This window comes from Pinus tabuliformis, chromosome 3_1 (assembly GCF_031772625.1).
Source record: "Pinus tabuliformis cultivar Carrire ecotype Pingquan chromosome 3_1, CPIR1, whole genome shotgun sequence".
Taxonomy (NCBI): Eukaryota; Viridiplantae; Streptophyta; class Pinopsida; order Pinales; family Pinaceae; genus Pinus; species Pinus tabuliformis.
Window position 1 is genome coordinate 859455571 of NC_142301.1, and position 10894 is coordinate 859466464.

The 10894-nt window shown below is 36.7% G+C and overlaps 1 pseudogene; it reads left to right on the top strand.

Moving 5' to 3' along the window:
- The first annotated feature begins 4784 nt into the window (after nt 1–4784).
- On the top strand, nt 4785–6503 carry LOC149190285 (serine/threonine-protein kinase PEPKR2-like; annotated as a pseudogene).
- Nucleotides 6504–10894: the final 4391 nt, after the last annotated feature.

A 10894-nucleotide genomic window follows, 5' to 3' on the forward strand; every position in this document is an offset into this window, starting at 1 on the left:
AAAAAGTTGAAGGTGCATTGGTTAGCCCAAACGACATAACTAGAAACTTGTAGTGCCCATAGTGGCACCTAAAGGCAGTATTCAGGATGTCCTGCTCCCGAACCCAAATATGGTGGTAGCCTGAATGAAGATCTATCTTTGAAAAATATTTGTCTCTCCTTAGTTCATCCATTAACTCATCAATTATAGGTATGGGATACTAGTTTTGATTATCCTCTTGTTAAGAACCCGATAGTTAATACACATATGCAAGGTATCACCCTTCTTCTTAGCCATCACCACCGAAGAAGCAAAAGGAATGGAACTAGGCTGAATATGACCCAACCTCAACAACTCCTGGAATTTTCAATCTAATATTTGTAAGCCTTGGGGTGTTGGTAGGGGTTGGTAATGATAGCCCGCACTCCTTCCTCCAACTCTATAAAATGTTCAAAGACTCTATTTGGTGATCTACCTAGAGGAATGTCAACAAACACTTTATGGTGTTTATAGAACAATACCTAAATTTCATCTAGATGATGTTGAGGTTGTTTTCTCTATTTGTTGTTTGTAATGAAGCACTCGAATTCCCAACCAATGTCACCGCTCTGCAAAACTACTTCCATGTTAGATGAAACTATCTTTAGTGGATACTAGTGCATGGCCATGAATACTACCTTCTTTCCACTTTTCGAGTCAGTGAAGTCCATCTCCATGTTCCGTTGGTTGGCAGTGTGTTGGTTCTAATGTAATAGAGCCATTGAACTCCTAACACTGCATTGGTGTCTAGAATGTCCACCACGAAGATAATATATGTCATTATATAATTCCCCATGGTTAGCTTAAGCTTGGAGACATATCTAGTGTAGTCCATATTATGGCCACCTAGTATGGATATTGTGAAGCTATCAAACTCCTTTGTTTGAATATCTCTCTAATCAAATAAGACTACATCTATGAAATTATGTGAAGCCCCACCATCAGTTAATTTTTCCGCCTTATGCCTCACCAAAACTCCTATAACTCTAAAAGTATGATACTTGGAGGATCCTGACATGGATGCGATAACAAGGGCTTTGTCTCTAGCCTATGAAGTCTCACCCCCAACTGTATGATGTCTTTGTCCTTGTGCCTGCTCTAGCACTAGCTCCTCATCCTCATCATCATTGTCACTCTCTGAGTACACCTCAATATAGTGGGCCTTTCCCACCTTGTCCTTTCCCACACATTTGTATGCTAGTGCCCAAGACTTCTGATAGCTGGAACATAGCTTCTTCTTTCTCAACTCCTTTTGAGTCTCCTCATCCAACTTTGGTTTCTTGGTCCCATCATTTTGAAAAGGTCTGACCTCTTTTCTCTTCTAGGGAAAGGAAGGCTTAAGACATAATTTTCTCTTAGGAACAACATATTGCATGTTCCTAGCTCGGTTAACTACATCTCTTAGAGTGGCTGGTTGATATCCCTTAACCCAACCACATAAACACTTAGATAACCCCTCCACAAATAACATCACCAAACAAGCCTAAAAAATGTTTGTGACCATAACTACTGATCTCTAAAATCATGAGTTGTATACCTCTAAACAACGTGTCTGCTTAGCTGATCCAACTCCCTGAAATGAATCTTTGGATCCTTCCTATCAAAATTCTTTATGAGTCTTTGCATGAACTCAGGGTATGAGGTGATGCTAGCATGACCCATGGTCACTAATCCATGATACCACCACTCATGGGCTTCCCCATCTAGATGTAGTGTAGCCAACTTAATGGCATTCACCTCATTCATATGATGTAAATGAAAATGGGTGTCCATCTTTTGGACCCATGATCTAGCTGAGCATTTCAATGACCCATCAAAGCATGGAATAAACACTTTCCCCAGTGCCTTTTGGAGATCACCCTTATGCCTCATTGCCTTCTGCACACGCTTGGGCTTATTCTTCATCTTAAGGTTGCAGAAACTAGTGAAGCTCATTATAGCTTGGAAGTCTCTCCCCAACCTCCTATACTCCACCGAATAATCCCCAAAGGAAATTTCTTGGTCATTTTTCTCCACATGTTCAATTTTTGTCTCACTAAGAAATTTTGGCATGGTGGGTTTGGATGACTTACTGTTTATGTGGGGTTGGTTGTGTACTATTTTGCATGCATGAATATCTTCTCCACTATTAGATCCCTCACCATTATTGGGATCCTAATTATGTTTCTACCCCATTGGAGTTCCATTTGAACCACCATCAAATCCAATCTCCTTTTGGCCCTCATCAAATCCACCATCTCCTTTTGGCCCTTAGTTAATACATTTAGGATGTTAAGCAAGCTATTGAACTATTGATTCTCTTTATCGCCCATGATTGATTTACCCTTCACAAGTGGTTCTTCTACCTCTCTCTCTATTTCAAGAGTTTCCTCTTCCCCTTTCTCTTGTCAAGTGTTTATTCTTGTTCTTCCCACAAAAGAGTGGGTTCTCTAATTTGATAACTCCTCCTATAAGTGACACCACTGAAGATTTTTTCTTCGTGACTCATCAAATATCTATCAAAGGCTTCCTTTTAAACCCAAGAATTATCCAAGAACATGCTCTGATACCACTGCAAGATACCCTTTCCAAAATATCTTGGAAAACCCATGAAGTTATGAGTCTATATGATGTCTTTCAATGTGATATTTTAACAAATGTTTTGCATGTAAACTGTTGTAGGTATCTTTTTTGAGATTTATTTTCAAATGAACATGTGCAGTCATGTAAGATCGCAACACAACAATGTTTAGTCATGTCATCAATGTAGTTAATCGATGTGTCACCCTGTCTTAGTGCCAAAAGGTGGGGTAACATGTCGATTCTCGGAATCCCTCGCCCACACATTGTTGTGTGGGTGGTTCGTCGATTTTGGGCATCAATATCCCACCACTCCAGTCGCCTTGCCCACGACCCTTTAGGGCTAGGGCGAGGAGGGGCATGGATCCTCAACCCCCTCAATTTTTTTTAATATTATTTTTTAATGTTTTTTTTTAATTATTTTATTCTTTTATGTTTTAAATTTTTTAAATTTTTTTTGTTCTTTTAATATTTTTTTTTATTTGTTTTGTAATTTAAGATTTAATATTTTTAAAATCATTTAAAAAAATAAAATGTATTTTTGAAATTGTTTTATATATGTGTGTGTGTGTTTTAAGTAAGATATTTTTTATGTTTTTCATTTAATTTTTTTTCTTTTAAGTTTGATTTTTTCTGTTTATGAGTTATTTTTATTTTTATTTTTTATGCTTGATTTTTTTTGGTCTTTTTTATAATAATTTTATGCTTGGTTCTTCCCCCCCCCCCCCCTCTCTCTCTCTTACCCTTTTTTGGTAGTTTTAATTTGGAGTAGTCTACCTAGGTGGAGGAATGGCCCGTTTTCCGGCACCGCCTAAAAAATCGTCCGGCTCCGGCCGCCGGCAATCCCTCCGCCCTCCGCCACCCTCCCCTAGCTCCGCCACCCTCCTTCTCCGCCACCCTCCCCTGGCAATCTTGACATTCCCTGACAAAAGATCCGATCGGGGCTGGCAATCCTGACATCCCCTGACAGATCCAAGCTGGAGAGTTATTGCCATTGGAAATTCGAAATCAGGAATTGCAATCCCGCGGGCTGCTCACTCACCTTCCTCCTCGACTCAGCGCCTCCCGCTCTACAATTCCTCCGCTCTGTAATTCCTAAACTCTGCAGCTCGCCACCCAGGTACAATTCGGACTAACTCCGACTCTGTTAATTGAAATTCCCTTCAATGCAAAATCAAAATTCCCTGATATGTAAAATCATCAGGTTCTGGTTGTTGGTTGATATTATTTTCATTGTAAAACCCTTGAGGACACCGAGTATCCTCAATAATTAAATTGATAGATAGATTTTGGGAGCTGACGTGCAGACAAGTGGACTTGACACTGGAACAATCGCCATGGTTTACATGACAATAAACCCCCTGTTTTGAAGAGCCTGCGTTTTGTTGCTGTTATTTTCATTGTAAAACCCTTGAGGATACCGAGTATCCTCAACAATTAAATTGAAAGATAGATTTTAGGAGCTGATGTGTAGACAAGTGGACTTGACACTGGAACAATCGCCATGGTTCGAACGAATATTTCTATTGCGAATTTGGTGGTCCGAACGAGTATTTCTATTGCGAATTTGGTGGTCCGAAAGTGGCTCGTCAGGCATCGAGGGTTATCAAATTGTATCTATCATTGTATTTCTGCGACCCGGAATTATGCACTTTCCAGATGCGAAATTGAGGTTTTCTCACAGATATTCTAGCGGGAGTTGAGGCGATCAGCAGAGAATGCCAAAGGTATGTAACGATTCCTAAATTTTGGGGCTCAGGGTTTTCTTTTTCTCGCGTCTCTGTGTAGAAAGGAGGGTTGGGGCATATTTGCGGTAGTAGGATGTATAATGTTGGGGATGAGATTAGAAAAGAGGGTGCTATAATTCTTCTGGATTAATTTCAGTGGAATATTGAGAAGGGTATTTGATGTATTTCATGAATTAGAAAATATGGTATTCGCTAGTGTAGAAATGACTATGAACTATGAAGAAAATGGGAGGGTACCATGAGCTTGTCATATATTGACACAGCGTAGGTAGTTTTGATTCTTTGTTTTCTCGTGCTTTTTGTTTTGAAGAAGCATTTCAGATCGTATGAGTGGTTGTTCTTGTTTTATTTACTGGTTTTTTCTTGTGTCCACAGATTGATTTGTTTTCCCTATCTCCTACTTGACAAATAGTCATTCTTTGTGTCCTCTATGGTCGAGAAACCCCAGAGACCTTGGCTATGGATTCATTAAGAAGGAAGCAAAAAGGGGCAACAATAGATCTTGCCATTTTGGAACAGAGAGCTCATCTATGTAATTATGGTGCATCTTCCACATCATTGGCCACACACCTTTCTTTCCAACAGTAGAGGAAGCAGAGGAAAGAAAAGATGAGGGACGAAGAATTGGGTTCCAAGCATCTGCATCCCACAGCAACTGCTACTGCTCCTCCTCCAAGAAGGGCTTGCTTACCTAATTCACCAGGACGAGGGTTAAAGAGAAAGGTCGGTTGCATTGATCATGCTACTAGGACTGGCACGAAGTGGAAGCTTGAAACTGATTATTCTTTAGGCCTAGAATTGGGACGAGGCAAATTTGTTCTGGTAGGAATATGCAAGAGCAAGGCTACTGGAGAAGAGTTGGCCTGCAAGACCCTGCCCAAAAAGACTGAAGAAAACGTGCATAAGGAAGTTGAGATTATGCAACATCTTTCAGGCCATCCTAGTGTTGTCACACTCCAAGCCGTGTATGAAGATGCAGAATCTTTGCATCTTGTGATGGAATTATGCTCTGGTGGATGCCTAATCGATGAGATGTCTAGGAATGGATGCTACTCTCAGCACCAGGTTGCTAAATTGATCAAATAATTAATAATGCTCATTAAGTACTACCATGAGATGGGCGTCATCCATAAAGATATAAAGACTGAGAATATTATTCGAACTAGCATAGGACAACTGAAGCTAGCTGATTATGGCTTGTCCATGCGGGTTGCAAAAGGTATTTATTTCTGAGCTTCATTGTAATCAACCCTTTATCTCATTTTAGTAAACACATAATTTTATGACATCCAGACAAGGGCATTATTATCATTATTAAATAACCATGTATTTATGTTGACTTATAGTTCATTAACATCACTTGTATTTATTCTAACAGGACAAAACTTATCAGGTGTTGTGGGAAGCCCTACTTATGTTGCTCCTGAAGTTTTGGCAGGGACATATTCAAAAAAGGTTGATGTGTGGGCTGCTGGTGTCCTCCTGCATGCACTGTTGATAGGTGTATTACCATTTCGTGGGGAATCTGCTGAAGCCATATTTAAGGCAATAAAACAAGTCAAATTGGATTTTCATTCTGAAAAATGGCAGTCTATCTTAGGACTAGCAAAGGATTTGTTATCAAGGATGCTTTCCAGGGATGCTAGAAAGAGACTTTCTCCAAAAGAAGTTTTCAGTAAGTAAAACTATTGTACTACTAAGAAATACATATTTTGTATGCGGTGTCTTGTATTTTTTGCTAAGATGCAATTATGCACATATGAATTTTACGATCATATCTTTTTTTGCTGCTGCAGGCCACCCTTGGATCATTTTTTACACAGAATCTAATATAAAGGTGCGATCAAGCTAACTATCCTGTCAAGGATGAATGGTCAGAATCCCTACCTTCACTATCCCCATGTACAAGGGAAAGGAGAGCACAGTTCATAAATTCAATTCTGACAGAGCATGGAGAAGATGAATTTTTGTCTGGGGATTTTCTCTCACATCCAAAGCAACTAGAGTATGATATCCAAGTAGCAGGGAAATATGACCTTGTAGATGCTCTTGCATCTGCTATCTCCAGGATAAGATTATCGGAACCCAAAAGGAGCAGATTGTGTACCACTACATTAGTATCCTGTTCCACAGCAGTGTTCATCTAATCTAAAAAGCAACTTGTGTACAACATTTTGAAAAACATGCTGACCATTACTGACCAACAGTGCTCATTAATTACTGATTTTACGGACCAAAATACTTTGACATTTCAAGAGTGACTGATAACATGAGTCATTTCATACACTGACTGAAGTAAGCATTGCGGTAGCTGCGTTTTGAAGATTAAAACTGATATGAACATGAAATGACTCCATTGTTTGTGCCAACCTAATTTACAACTTCCTATGGTGATCAGCAATTATAATATCATTTTATGTACAACTTCTAAAAGATTAGTTTGACTATCTGTATATATTGGGCTTCCCAATGAAGATGGAAAATGCAAGATATTAGAATTGCATTTTGTATAAAGCATAACAATATCTTCTATAATTTTTTTTGGTGAAATACTGTTATTTCAAATTAAATTTCTCTTATTTGTGTTTTAAGTCCTCGTTTGAGGTAAACGATAGTACACTCTATGACGTGCATTGAGCATTTTAGCAAATTTGGAGGAAAAAAGAATTGCTCAGGACCAGATAATTAATAGAATCAAATTCATTAATGAGACATCTGTCAATTTTCATGATACATCTAAGCTTTTGACATTTCTGTGTTGCCTTGCAATTGGAAATCATTGCAAAGTTCAAACATTTTAATATATTATCCCTTGCATCTACAATCACTTGTTTACAATGAACAACCATTCTTTGGATTTAAATCCTTTGAACAAATGTTCCCTTTTTTTTATAATAACTATAGTTTGCTAGGCCACGTTGAAAATTTGAACTAGGGGCTCCATTTGTAAATGAGATAGCAACACTCATAATTAACGCTGAGTGAAACACCATCCCTGACAAAATTGTTTCTTTGAGTTCATGTCCAGTGAACAAGTGTTTGTCGCATTTGTTCTCAAATTGTTTTTTGTCATTGGTTTGTAGCATAAGTTAGAAAGCCACTAATGCCCTAAACTCTGCATATACAGTGCTTGTATCCTGCAAGTCTACACCCCGAAATTGGTAATTAAGTGTGTATGATTTAAACCAATAAATTGAACAACATTTGTGTTTCTTATTGTTTAACTTGGTTAATTCATGTCTTACATTATTACCAAATTTGTGATATCTCTACAAGAAAGTAAACTAGCGAGTCAATTTAATCAATGTCAATTCATTGCTCACTAAGGGAATGTTTTTTTCACATCAAATGCCTACCTATGGAAAGAAAATTTCCCATGAGTAGCATTTCAGAATGTTCAACATTCATGCAAAAGATGAGTGTTATCTTCCATTTAAGGTCTGGTCTTAATGCAATCCCTAAATAATCATGATTATAAAGTTCTTATAATATAAATCTACATAGATGTGGGTCAAAATATTAGACACATTGGTAATTAATAACATGGAATGCTATCATCAATTTCAATGCTAAACAGGGGTTTGTCGAATCTTATAAATTTTTGCATTAAGATGAACCACATCAGTTCCTCGTTTTCCGAAGAAGTTAGATAAAAATGTCATAGTGCACAATGAAGCAATGCCAAGTTAGTGGTTCAAGTCATTAATTGACAAGAGGATGGATCATCTACAACACAAATGATAGGAGGAAGGCATCAAAATCATGGACAACACCATGATTTCTTATGTAAAGGAGACAAAATGTGTTGGTTGGTATGGATATATTTTTTATTTGTGTACTTTATAAAACTAAAAACTTGTATTTATGTAAGCATTGAAAGTTATATAGTATGGATAGGATGCATAATGTATTGGTTTGTATGGATGTAAGGGTTTATTTGTGCACAAGGAGAAAAAAGAAAATATAGCCTCTAGAAGTGATTCATTATGTCCATCTAAACAAAGATATGATATGCAGATCCATGATGGAAAGATAATAAATTCACACAAGCATCCAATGTATCAAACATTGACACTTGAATATGAAATACCAAACTTTCAAGTGGTATCAAACCTAGGCATGGGAAAGTTTGTAATATTCTACAAAGATACCAAATCAGGCTTCAATTCCAAATAAGGGGTTTGATTTGTGTCTTGTTTGCTTCATGTTTTTAGAACTCATGGAAAAGTTGGTTGTGCAGTTGGTAACAGAGTTCATAATTAAAGCATTAGAATAACTAAGAATGCATGTTTCATGTTGACTTGGTTCAAAAGCAACAGGTTCAGAAAATTGCACGTCAAGATGCTATGAACCCAAGAGATTCTTTCTTAAATATGAACACCGTAAATAAAATTAGATTTGTTTTGATCATATAACAGATCTAACATTTGAGAATATATTTGAAGAACAATTTAGATTGATGTCAAAAACACTAATTCATTCCCAAATTGTGTTGTGTATACAACATTGTTACAGCTAAGTCTGCAGTATTAGACCAATTACGTGAGAAAATACAGAAACATTGCAGTAAAAAGAACCAACAATTCAATTTGTTGAACAATTACAGATCCATGTGAAGTAACTCGACATTCCATGTCAAAGTTCAAAATTTCATGAAACTTCAGGAGAGTAGTGGCATATAAGTGATCTTTTACTTTCGCATTGATGAGGGCTCAAACATTCCTCGATGCTCATCAGGCACCCATATTTTTAATATTGCGTTGATGAAGGCTCAAACATTCCTCAAATTTTGCAGGCACCCATTTTATCAATGTATCTAGAGCCTTCTGAAACAACCCAATATTCCATGTCAAAGCACAAAGTTTCATGAACTTTAAGAGAACAGATTATGTCCATGAACAGATTATGAAAAAGGTATTTTTATAACAACATAACAATGGGAAAAACATAAATATACTTATCATATGATAAAGGGCCACCTGACGACGCCATGATAACCTATCTTATCTATTCTTTGTGCTTATCTATTATACATTGATGTCCTGGTGATCATATATCTCATTGATTTCTTATCCCTTGCATCTACAATTACTTGTTTACAATGAACAACCATTCTTTGGATTTAAATCCTTTGAACAAATGTTCCTTTTTTTTATAACAACTATAGTTTGCTAGGCCTCGTTGAAAATTTGAACTAGGGGCTCCATTTGTAAATGAGATAGCAACACTCATAGTTAACACTGAGTGAAACACCATCCTTGACAAAATTGTTTCTTTGAGTTCATGTCCAGTGAACAAGTGTTTGTCGCATTTGTTATCAATACTTATTTTGTCATTGGTTTGTAGCATAAGTTATAAAGCCACTAATGACCTAAACTCTGCATATACAGTGCTTGTATCCTGCAAGTCTACACCCCGAAATTGGTAATTAAGTGTGTAGGATTTAAACCAATAAATTGACCAACATTTTTGTTCCTTGTTTAATATGGTTAATTCGTGTCTTACAATATTACCAATTTTGTGATATCTCTACAAGAAAGTAAACTAGCGAGTCAATTTAATCAATGTCAATTCATTGCTCACTAAGGGAATGTTTTTTCAACATCAAATGCCTACCTATGGAAAGAAAATTGCCCATGAGTAGCACTTCCGAATGTTCAACATTCATGCAAAAGATGAGTGTTATCTTCCATTTAAGGACTAGTCTTAATGCAATCCCTAAATAATCATGATTATAAAGTTCTTATGATATAAATCTACATAGATGTGGGTCAAAATATTAGACATATTGGTAATTAATAACATGGAATGCTATCATCAATTTCAATGCTGAACAAGGGTTTGTCAAATCTTATAAATTTTTGCATTAAGATGAATCACATCAGTTCCTCATTTTCCAAAGAAGTTAGATAAAAATGTCATAGTGCATAATGAAGCAGTGTCAAGTTAGTGGTTCAAGTCATTAATTGACAAGAGGATGGATCATCTACAACACAAATGACAGGAGGAAGGCATTAAAAGCATGGAAAACACCATGATTTCTTATGTAAAGGAGATAGAATGTGTTGGTTGGTATGGATATATTTTTTATTTGTGTACTTTATAAAACTACAAACTTGTATTTATGTAAGCATTGAAGGTTATAGAGTATGGATAGGATGCATAATGTATTGGTTGGTATGGATGTAAGGCTTTATTTTTGTACAAGGAGAAAAAAGAAACTATAGCCTCTAGAAGTGATTCATTATGTCCATCTAAACAAAGATATGAGATGTCGATCCATGATGGAAAGATAATAAATTCACACAAGCATCCAACGTATCAAACATTGACACTTGAATATGCAATACCAAGCTTTCAAGTGGTATCAGACCTGGGCATGGGAAAGTTTGTAATCTTCTTCAAAAATACCAAATCAGGCTTCAAAATTCCAAATAAGGGGTTTGATTTGTGTCTTTTTTGCTTCATATTTTTAGAACTCATGGAAAAGTTGGTTGTGCAGTTGGTAACAAAGTTCATAATTGAAGCATTAGAATAACTAAGAATGCACGTTTCAAGTTGACTTGGTT